The sequence below is a fragment of the Crotalus tigris genome, unplaced genomic scaffold, assembly GCF_016545835.1.
Source record: "Crotalus tigris isolate CLP2741 ecotype Arizona unplaced genomic scaffold, ASM1654583v1 scf7180000017977.1317863, whole genome shotgun sequence".
In the NCBI taxonomy this organism is placed as follows: domain Eukaryota; kingdom Metazoa; phylum Chordata; class Lepidosauria; order Squamata; family Viperidae; genus Crotalus; species Crotalus tigris.
In genome coordinates, this window is record NW_024096755.1 from 1,014,931 (window position 1) to 1,023,617 (window position 8,687).

Sequence of the window (8,687 nt, forward strand, 5' to 3'; positions counted from 1 at the left end):
ACGTTTCGACGAAGTCCCATTCGTCATCTTCAGGCTGGTGTTTTCAGCTTCGTGCTTCGAGGAGCAATCAGCACCACGTCGAATCTCTCCTTCAGCTATCCTGGCTTGGGCATCGGGAGCTTGAGGGGTAGGTTGTGCACCCTGAAGTCCCTCTGCTGAGAGTCCATGCTCCTTGCATTGCCCATGGCGACAGCCCTTCCTCAAGGAAGGGAAGTGGAGGAGATCGGCCCACCTCTCCACCAGGGTTTCTCCCGCCGCATTTCAGCTCCAAACTGCACCTCCTCCAGCAAGCTCCGTGCGCTGCAGTGGAGTCCTTCTCTGGCTGCTCCAGTACTCCTTCCCCGCCCAGTCAGCCGCGCTCTCCTCTCCTCCGCACACCGATTCCCCCAGTACCCCATGCATGCAACCCCCCAAAATTTAAGAATCAGAGCTGCAGGGAGGTAAGGCGCACAGATCTCTGTCTTCCTCTAAGACTGGCCTTGGAAATGCCTGCCCTCTGCCTCCTCCCCAGCACAATCGGACTCCCTTTATTCCAGCGCTGGTGCGGTGGGGAAAGCGGGATCTTAGCGGCAGCATGTTGCATGCTTTTCACTCCAAGCAGCCTGGGCTGGAAGACGCATGGCTGGGGCGGAGCAGTCCTCCTCTTCTGCGGGTTGCGCTTGGTAGGCGCTGCACCGGGTGAGGGGGGCGAGCCCGGCTCTGGCTGCAGCCGACCATCCAGAGACCATCAGTGGGCTGGTTAAGGAGGACTGCTCCATCCCAGCCATGCGACTTCCAGCCCTTGCCTCCCCGCGGCTCTGATTCTTAAATTTTTTGGGGTTGTGTGTAATGAAATGTTTTCAAGAAAACAAGCAAGCTCAGAGAGCACCAAGAACCCCTCACAAATACTTTCTTCATATTTCTGCAGAAATCCATCAGTGAGGTATTGGCTCCTACACAAAAAGGCAAGCTATTCTGTAGGGGAGTAGTACTATTGAGAAGGCCTTACTAAGAGTCCTGCAAAAATAATTATCTTCAAGTATTTAATACAACCTTTTAATCTAATAAAACAATTATTAGGGCACTTTTAATGTTGATATAATATTAGACTTATTTCAATTTTTGTATACTGAAAGTATTTACCATATTACTATACCATTTTCACAAATCAGGGTAAAGATTTTGATAGTTAAAAAAGAATAAGGTATTGTCTGTGTATGGCAACAGTATGTTCAATTTTGCCGCACAAACACCCTTAAGCAATCTAAAGAGCAAAGCAGATGAGGCATATTCTCAACATAATCAGATCACACACTGATTACATACTGATTTCAAGGGAGATATAAGTAGAGCTTGACTTATGACTACAATTGAGCCCAAAATTTCTATTGCTAAGTGAGACAGTGAAGTGAATTTTGCCCCAGTTTTGACCTTTATTGCCATAGTTGATAAGTGAATCACTGTAGTTGTTAAATTAGTAACATGGTTATTAAGTGAATCTGGCTTCCCCCTTAACTTTGGTTGTCAGAAGATTGCAAAAGGAGATCACATTTCCTCGGGATGCTACAACTGTCCTAAATCACCTTTACTTCATGTTTATTTTCTAGGGAGATGTGTTCAGCACAAGGCAGCAAACCTCTGTGGTTGTAGATCAGTTGTTGCACTGATTAAGTAACCAGGCTAAAAACCAGGATGTGGTGAGTTCCCACACTTGGCACAAAGTTGGGCTATCTTGGACCAAATGTTTCAGCCACAGGAAAAAGGAATTGGCAAGCCACTTCCCAAAAATGCTCCCAAGAATACTGTAGGGAACAGTTAACAAATGTCAAAATGTATTTAAAAGAGGTTAAGAGGTTTTTCCTCTATGTTGTTGTGTTGCACTACTGACTGCTAGTCAAGGATGCACAGGAAGCTATAATCTGATTCCACACCCATTGGTAGCCTTTTCATTTTTTCCCCACCACCACCAGTTAGCACCCTAGTTTCTTTTTCTTTTATTTCAAAGATATGCCCTATGATCTATGCCTGATGACTTGTTCACAATGATTGCTGAGAGTTTGTTCTTATTAGCTATTCTAGCAAGATATTAATTAAAAAATGAATGTGTTTTAAGAAAAGGATGCTACAAGAAAATAAAATTGAACATGTATAAATTTTATTATTGTATTTAGGGCGTATGAATGTGAATATTTTTATTTTTATGTATATTAATTGAGTGTGAATGTGTATTGAGTGTTTGGGGTATGAGAATGGTGGAGTTGGGGGCGGAGCCTGGTGCCCCCTCTGCTGAGTGCAATAGCAAAAGCGGGGGGGGCAGGACTTACCCTTGGGCTTGGTCTGTATGGAAAGCTAGTCTGGTCAGGAAGGGAGAAGGTTGGTGAGGGTGGGGGTACTCCGGGGAGGGGAGAAGGTCGGAGCATCCCGGTTATGACTGGGATGGGCAGATATGGCGGGAGTCGAGGGGCAGGCCATCTTTGGGGAACAAGGACTCGCTATATTAGAGCGATTCCTTGTTCCGGCCCCTCAAAGGGCCCATCCTGTAGTACTGGTGACAGGGGAGTACAGGGCCCTAGTTGTAGGCTGCTGTTGCTTAATGCCAGGTCCATTGTCAACAAAGCCCCCCTTGTCCGTGATTTAATATTGGACAGCGGGGAGGACCTGGCATGTATAACCGAAACCTGGCTGGGCCCTGAGGGGTGTGTTTCCCTCTCGGAGATGTGCCCGGATGGGTTTGTGGTGCTTCATCAGCCTCAACATCAGGGCAGGGGTAGGGGAGTGGCAGTCATCACTCGGAAATCCTTGAGTCCTTGTGGGATTCCTGCCCCGGAGGTTGTTGGGTGTGAGTCCCTCCTATTGAAATTGGGTTCACGGGTTCAGTTGGGCTTGCTGCTGACGTACCTACCTCCCAGCTGCATTGCAACAGCCCTGCCTGCGTTGCTGGAATCAGTAGCCGGGTTGGCGGTGGAGTTCCCCAGACTTATGGTACTGGAGGACTTTAACCTGCCATCACTCGGCGATTGCTCAGAGGCGGCGCAAGAGTTCATGGCTTCCATGGCAACCATGGACCTGACCCAGGTAATCCAGGATCCGACTCATAGGGGTAGTCACACACTCGACCTTCTGTTTCTCTCGGGGCAATGGAGACATGATCTGCAATTAAGGGGAATAGAGATCTCTCTCTTGTCATGGACAGATCATTTCCTATTGAGGCTGGACTTCAGAGCATCACTCCCCCATCGTAGGGACCTGACTAGGTGGTTCCGCCCCAGGCGCCTAATGGACCCAGATCGGTTCCAGGAGGAGCTTGGGGAAATACCTGACTCCCTTGTCCACAACTCGTCTGGGTCCCTGGTTGCGGCCTGGAATGAGGCGGCGTCCGGGGCCCTGGATCGAATTGCACCTTTGCGACCTCTCTGTGGTGGTGGTCCCCAGAGGGCGCCTTGGTTTACTGAGGAGCTCCAGGAGATGAAGCACCACAAGAGATGTCTAGAGAGAGGATATAGGACTTCCGGTGGATTTTGCGCGCGCGATGGCGGCTACTTTGTAGCCGTCTTTCCTGGGTAAGTGTAAGAACCGCTATGAACAGCAGACACCAGCTGTTCAGCGGTTCAAAATCCCCCTCCCGGGCAAAGGGGGGGGTAGAGAGTGTCTGAATAGTGGTAGAGCCTCTTTTGCACCCCCCAAGTTTTTTTGGGGGGGGGTGAAAGGAGTGCTCCCACGGAGTTCAGACTTGTCTCCGCTTCCCAGCTGTTTTTGTCCTTAGGGACAAAACGAGCCGTTGCAAACACCTCCGTGCTTAAAGAGAACTGGTGAGTTTTTTCTTTATAAACGGACAGAGCTGAGTAGAGGATTTAGTTTTTGCTTTCTTTGATTTATTTGGATTTTAAGTTTTAAGACTTGCTTCTATTTTTATTCTCTCTTTTTATTTTTTTTTTCTTTGTTGAAAGGGAAAGTAAAATGGCGATCGGCAAATCTCTCGGTGTTTTTTTTTTTTTGAAGTTAGAATGCTGACCGGCAGGCTTTTTGGTGTTTCTTTTTCTTTCCTTTCCCTTTCCCTTTTTATTTTCTTATGATTGGAATGGTTGTTTTTGGTATCTCTAAGTATTTTTTTTTGGAACGGACTTTTTCTATTTAATTATTATTATTTTTTTTTTTCTTCTCCCTTCTTTTTATTGTAATGACTCTTTTTTGAAGGACTTTTTTCTGTTTAATTTTTTGTAATTTTTAAGAAGGAGTAAAGCTTTTTTCAATTCTTTTTCTCTTCCTTTTTTTTTCTTTTCCCTTTTTTCTTTTTATTATAATGACCTTCCTTGGAGGGAGTTATGATTTTTGAAGGAATTTTTATAATTTTTTAAGAAGGGCTAAAGGTTTTTCTTTAAGATGGCTCCAAAGCGTCCAGGGATTTCTACAGCTTCTAAATCAACAGTTTCACCCTCTTCTGGGGGTCAGCTAATAACTATGAAGGATTTGCAAAACATGATGGGAGATGTTATAATTCAAATTAGGGCAGAAATGAAAAAGATTTTAGAGGAAAATAATAAGATCTTGAGACAAGATTTTGTTTTGGCTTTAGAAGGAGTTGCTTCTGTTCTTGAAAAGGTGAACTCCCATGTGGAAGAGGTAGCTGAAAAAGTGGACATAATGGAGGGGAAAATTGAAAGTATGGAAAAAGAAATGGAAAATGAGATTCTTATGCTTCAATATGGACAAATGGAATATGCCTTAAGAATCAGAGGCCTGGAAGAGTCTTTGCAAGAAGATTTGAAAGAAATGGTTGCAAAGGACTTTGCATTGATTTTGAATAAAGAAAAAGAGGGAATACTTAGTGAAATTGAAAAATTATTTAGGGTTAACTCTGTGGTGGCAGCACAGAAGAATCTGCCAAGAGATGTGGTAATTTACTTTGGTAAAAGATCCTTACGCAATCAAATTGTGCAAGCCTATTATAAGAAGAGATTTCAAATTGCTTCACAAGATGTCATAATTTTTAAGGAGATCCCATCTAAAATTTTAAGAAGAAGAAAGGAGTTTGCTTTTCTAGTAAATGAACTTAAAAAGAGAAAAATTCTATTCAGATGGGATATTCCGACTGGAATGGTGGTGAACTACCTGGGGACATGTCATAGACTTAATACTGTTTCTCAAGCAAAAGATTTTTATACTTCGGTCCTGGGGGTATGTGCATCGCCATCTATTAGGTCTCAACAAGTCCAGATTGAGGAGCAGAAGACAACTTGTATAGTACATAACTCCAAAGAAAAGCAGCAACAGAAGAAGGTTAAGGAAGTTTCATATTCAGCGGTCTCTGAATCTCTGGGAGATGTTGGACCTACAAAGTCTTTGGAGCAATCTTCAAGGGTGGCTCTGGGAGAAGTTAGACCTACAAAGTTTTTGGAGCAATCTTCAAGGGTGGAATTGCTGCCTGAAATCGAAATTGGGAAATTTCAGCTTGAGGGGCACCAACAAGAGAGGAACGGGCAGAGGATAACTTGTACAACTTACAACTGTGAAGATCAACACAAGGAGGAATTCACTGAGGAAGTTTTACAGGTATCGGTCCCTGAGACTTGTGCAACATATAAATGTAAAGAAAAAGTAACATATAAATGTAAAGAGAAAGACCAACAGAAGAAGGAGGTTGAGGAAGTTTCACAGGTACTGATTCCTGAGCTGGTGGGTCAACCAGGACTTACAAACTCTTTGGAGCGATCTTCAAGGGCAGAATTCCACGCATTTTTTTCGATGCTTGCGGGCAAGAGAGACCGATATGGATTGTGCTTATAGTAGATGCAACTGGCTATTAGACAGAAGATTATGGATATTGAATGAAAATTTTAGATAAGAAGTTTGTGTTTATAGTGGGTGCAACTGGTTATTGGAAAATTATGGACATTGAATGAGAATTTTAGACAAGAAGTTTACTATTGAGATTGTGGGAGAAGTAAAACTTATATCGTTTTTGGAAAGTGAGGGGATTCTAATAAATTTGTGTTTTGAAGGGAGTATAATTTGTTTAAGTTCCAAGTAAAGCTTAAATTTGGTTTTTAAATATTATTATTAATATTTCTAAGAGAAAATAATTTGTTTAATTAAATGTCTAGATTTGTTTAGGAGAGAAAGTAATGCTTAAATCTGTGTTTTTGGAGGAAGTTTATATAGAATGATGATTGTATTTAGATTTGTTTAGGATTCAAAAGTGTTTCAAGTTTTTAAATATTATTAATATCTTTAAGAGAAAATAATTTGTTTAACTAAATGTGTCTAGATTTGTTTAGGATTTTTAAGTTTTTTTTTGGATAGGTGAGAAGATTATGAAGATTGAAGGAAATATGTATTTACTTTAAGTTTTCTAAGAGTATTTAGTTTTGATGGTATAACAAAGGTTTATATATTTATTTTTTTGTATTAGGATAAAGAAAGAGGGAGAAATTAGATTTTACATTATAGGTATAGATATTCAAAGAAAGTAATGTTTAAATTTGCGTTTTTGGAGGGAGTTTATATAGAATGATGATTGTATTTAAATTTGTTTAGGTTTTAAAAGTGTTTTAAGTTTTTTTCTCAATTAAGCCTGTATTCAGCTCTGGGAAGTCCAGGGGAGGGTTTGGGAGGTTGGGTAGGAGGGGGGTGAGGTAGGGTTGGGGGGGGTATGGGAAGGGGATTTGTTTTTGTAAAATTTAAAAATTTTCAATTAAAAAAAAAAAAAAAAAAGAGATGTCTAGAGCGACATTGGAGGGCCAGTAACTCTGAATCTGACCGATCACTCTTAAGAGCCTATCTTAGGACTTATTTAGTGGCGATAAGGGCGGCAAAGCGTGTTCACTTTTCCGCACTTATTGCGTCCGCAGAATCTCGCCCGGCCGCCTTGTTTAGGGTGACCCGCTCCCTTCTTAAAGTGGAGGAGGCGGAGGAACCCTTGCAGGGGAGAGCTGAGGAGTTTGTTCAGTTTCTTTCGGACAAAATCGCTCAGATTCAGAGAGACTTGGACTCCGACTGGGCAGTGCCAGCCGAGTTGCCGGGGGCTGGTCTTAGTCATGTTATCTGGAGTGAGTTTGAGCCTGTGACCCCTGATGAAGTGGATAAGGCCATGAGGGCAATGAATGCCGCCCCCTGTTTATTGGACCTGTGCCCCTCCTGGCTGGTTTCTGCCAGTAGGGAGGTGACACGAGGCTGGCTTCAGGCGATAATCAATGCCTCCTTGATGGAGGGGTCTTTCCCACAACCTTTAAAGGAAGCGGTGGTGAGGCCCCTCCTCAAGAAGCCTTCCCTGGACCCAGCTGTTTTGAAGAACTTTCATCCTGTCTCCAACCTCCCCTTTGTGGGGAAGGTTGTAGAGAAGGTGGTGGCATCCCAACTCTTGCGATCCTTGGATGAAACTAATTATCTGGACCCTTTTCAATCTGGTTTCAGGCCCGGCTTCAGCACTGAGACTGCTTTGGTTGCACTGACCGATGACCTCTGGCGAGCCCGGGATAGGGGTTATTCCTCTATCCTGGTGCTCCTTGACCTCTCAGTGGCTTTCGATACCATTGACCATGGTATCCTTCTGCGTCGTCTCGGAGAGGTGGAGGTGGGCGGCACCATATTGCGGTGGTTCTCCTCCTACCTTTCTGACAGGTCGCAGTCGGTGTTGGCAGGGGGACAGAGATCGACCTCTAGGTGCCTCTATCATGGGGTTCCTCAGGGCTCGGTCCTGTCCCCCCTCCTTTTTAACATCTACATGAAACCGCTGGGTGAGATCATTTGGCGACACGGGGTGAGGTATCATCAGTACGCGGATGATACCCAATTGTATATCTCCACCTCGTGTCCTTTCAGTGAAGCAGTCGACGTGATGTGCAGGTGCCTGGAAGATGTGAGGGTCTGGATGGGGGTGAACAGGCTTAGACTCAACCCTGACAAGACCGAGTGTCTCTGGGTCTTGCCTCCCAAAGGTCAACTGGAAGGTCCATCATTAGTCCTGGCGGGGGGCAAATTTACCTCCCTCAGTGCAGGCACGCAACTTGGGTGTCCTGGACTCACAGCTAAATTTGGAACAACATCTATCGGCTGTGGCCAGGGGGACCTTTGCCCAGGTTCACCTGGTGCACTAGTTGTGGCCTTATTTGGACCAGGAGGCTTTACTCACAGTCACTCATGCCCTTGTCACCTCAAGACTGGATTACTGTAATGCGCTCTACATGGGGCTACCCTTGAAGAGCGTTCGGAGGCTGCAGTTGGTTCAGAATGCAGCCACGAGAGTGATTGTGGGCGCGCCAAGGTACGCCCACGTATCACCTATGCTCTGCGAGCTGCACTGGCTTCCTGTGGGTCTCCGGATGCAATTCAAGGTGTTGGTTATCACCTTTAAAGCCCTTCATGGCATAGGGCCAGGTTACTTACAGGACTGCATACTGCCGCACGGTTCCCAGAGACCGATGAGGTCCCATAGATTGGGCCTCCTTCAGGTCCCATCAGCCAGACAATATCAGCTGGCAGGCCCTCGGGGAAGGGCCTTTTCTTGGTGGCTCCGACCTGGTGGAATCAACTTCCCCCCGAGGTTCGAACTACTCCCACCCTGCCAGCCTTTAAGAAAGCCATTAAAACTCTCCTGTTCCGGCAGCCCTGGGGCTGATGTTTCTGGGGGGGGGGAGGGATATGATCGGAGATGCTGTATGAATGTATTTGTTTTATTGTTTTATTGTTAGATTATTGTTTTAATTTTGTAC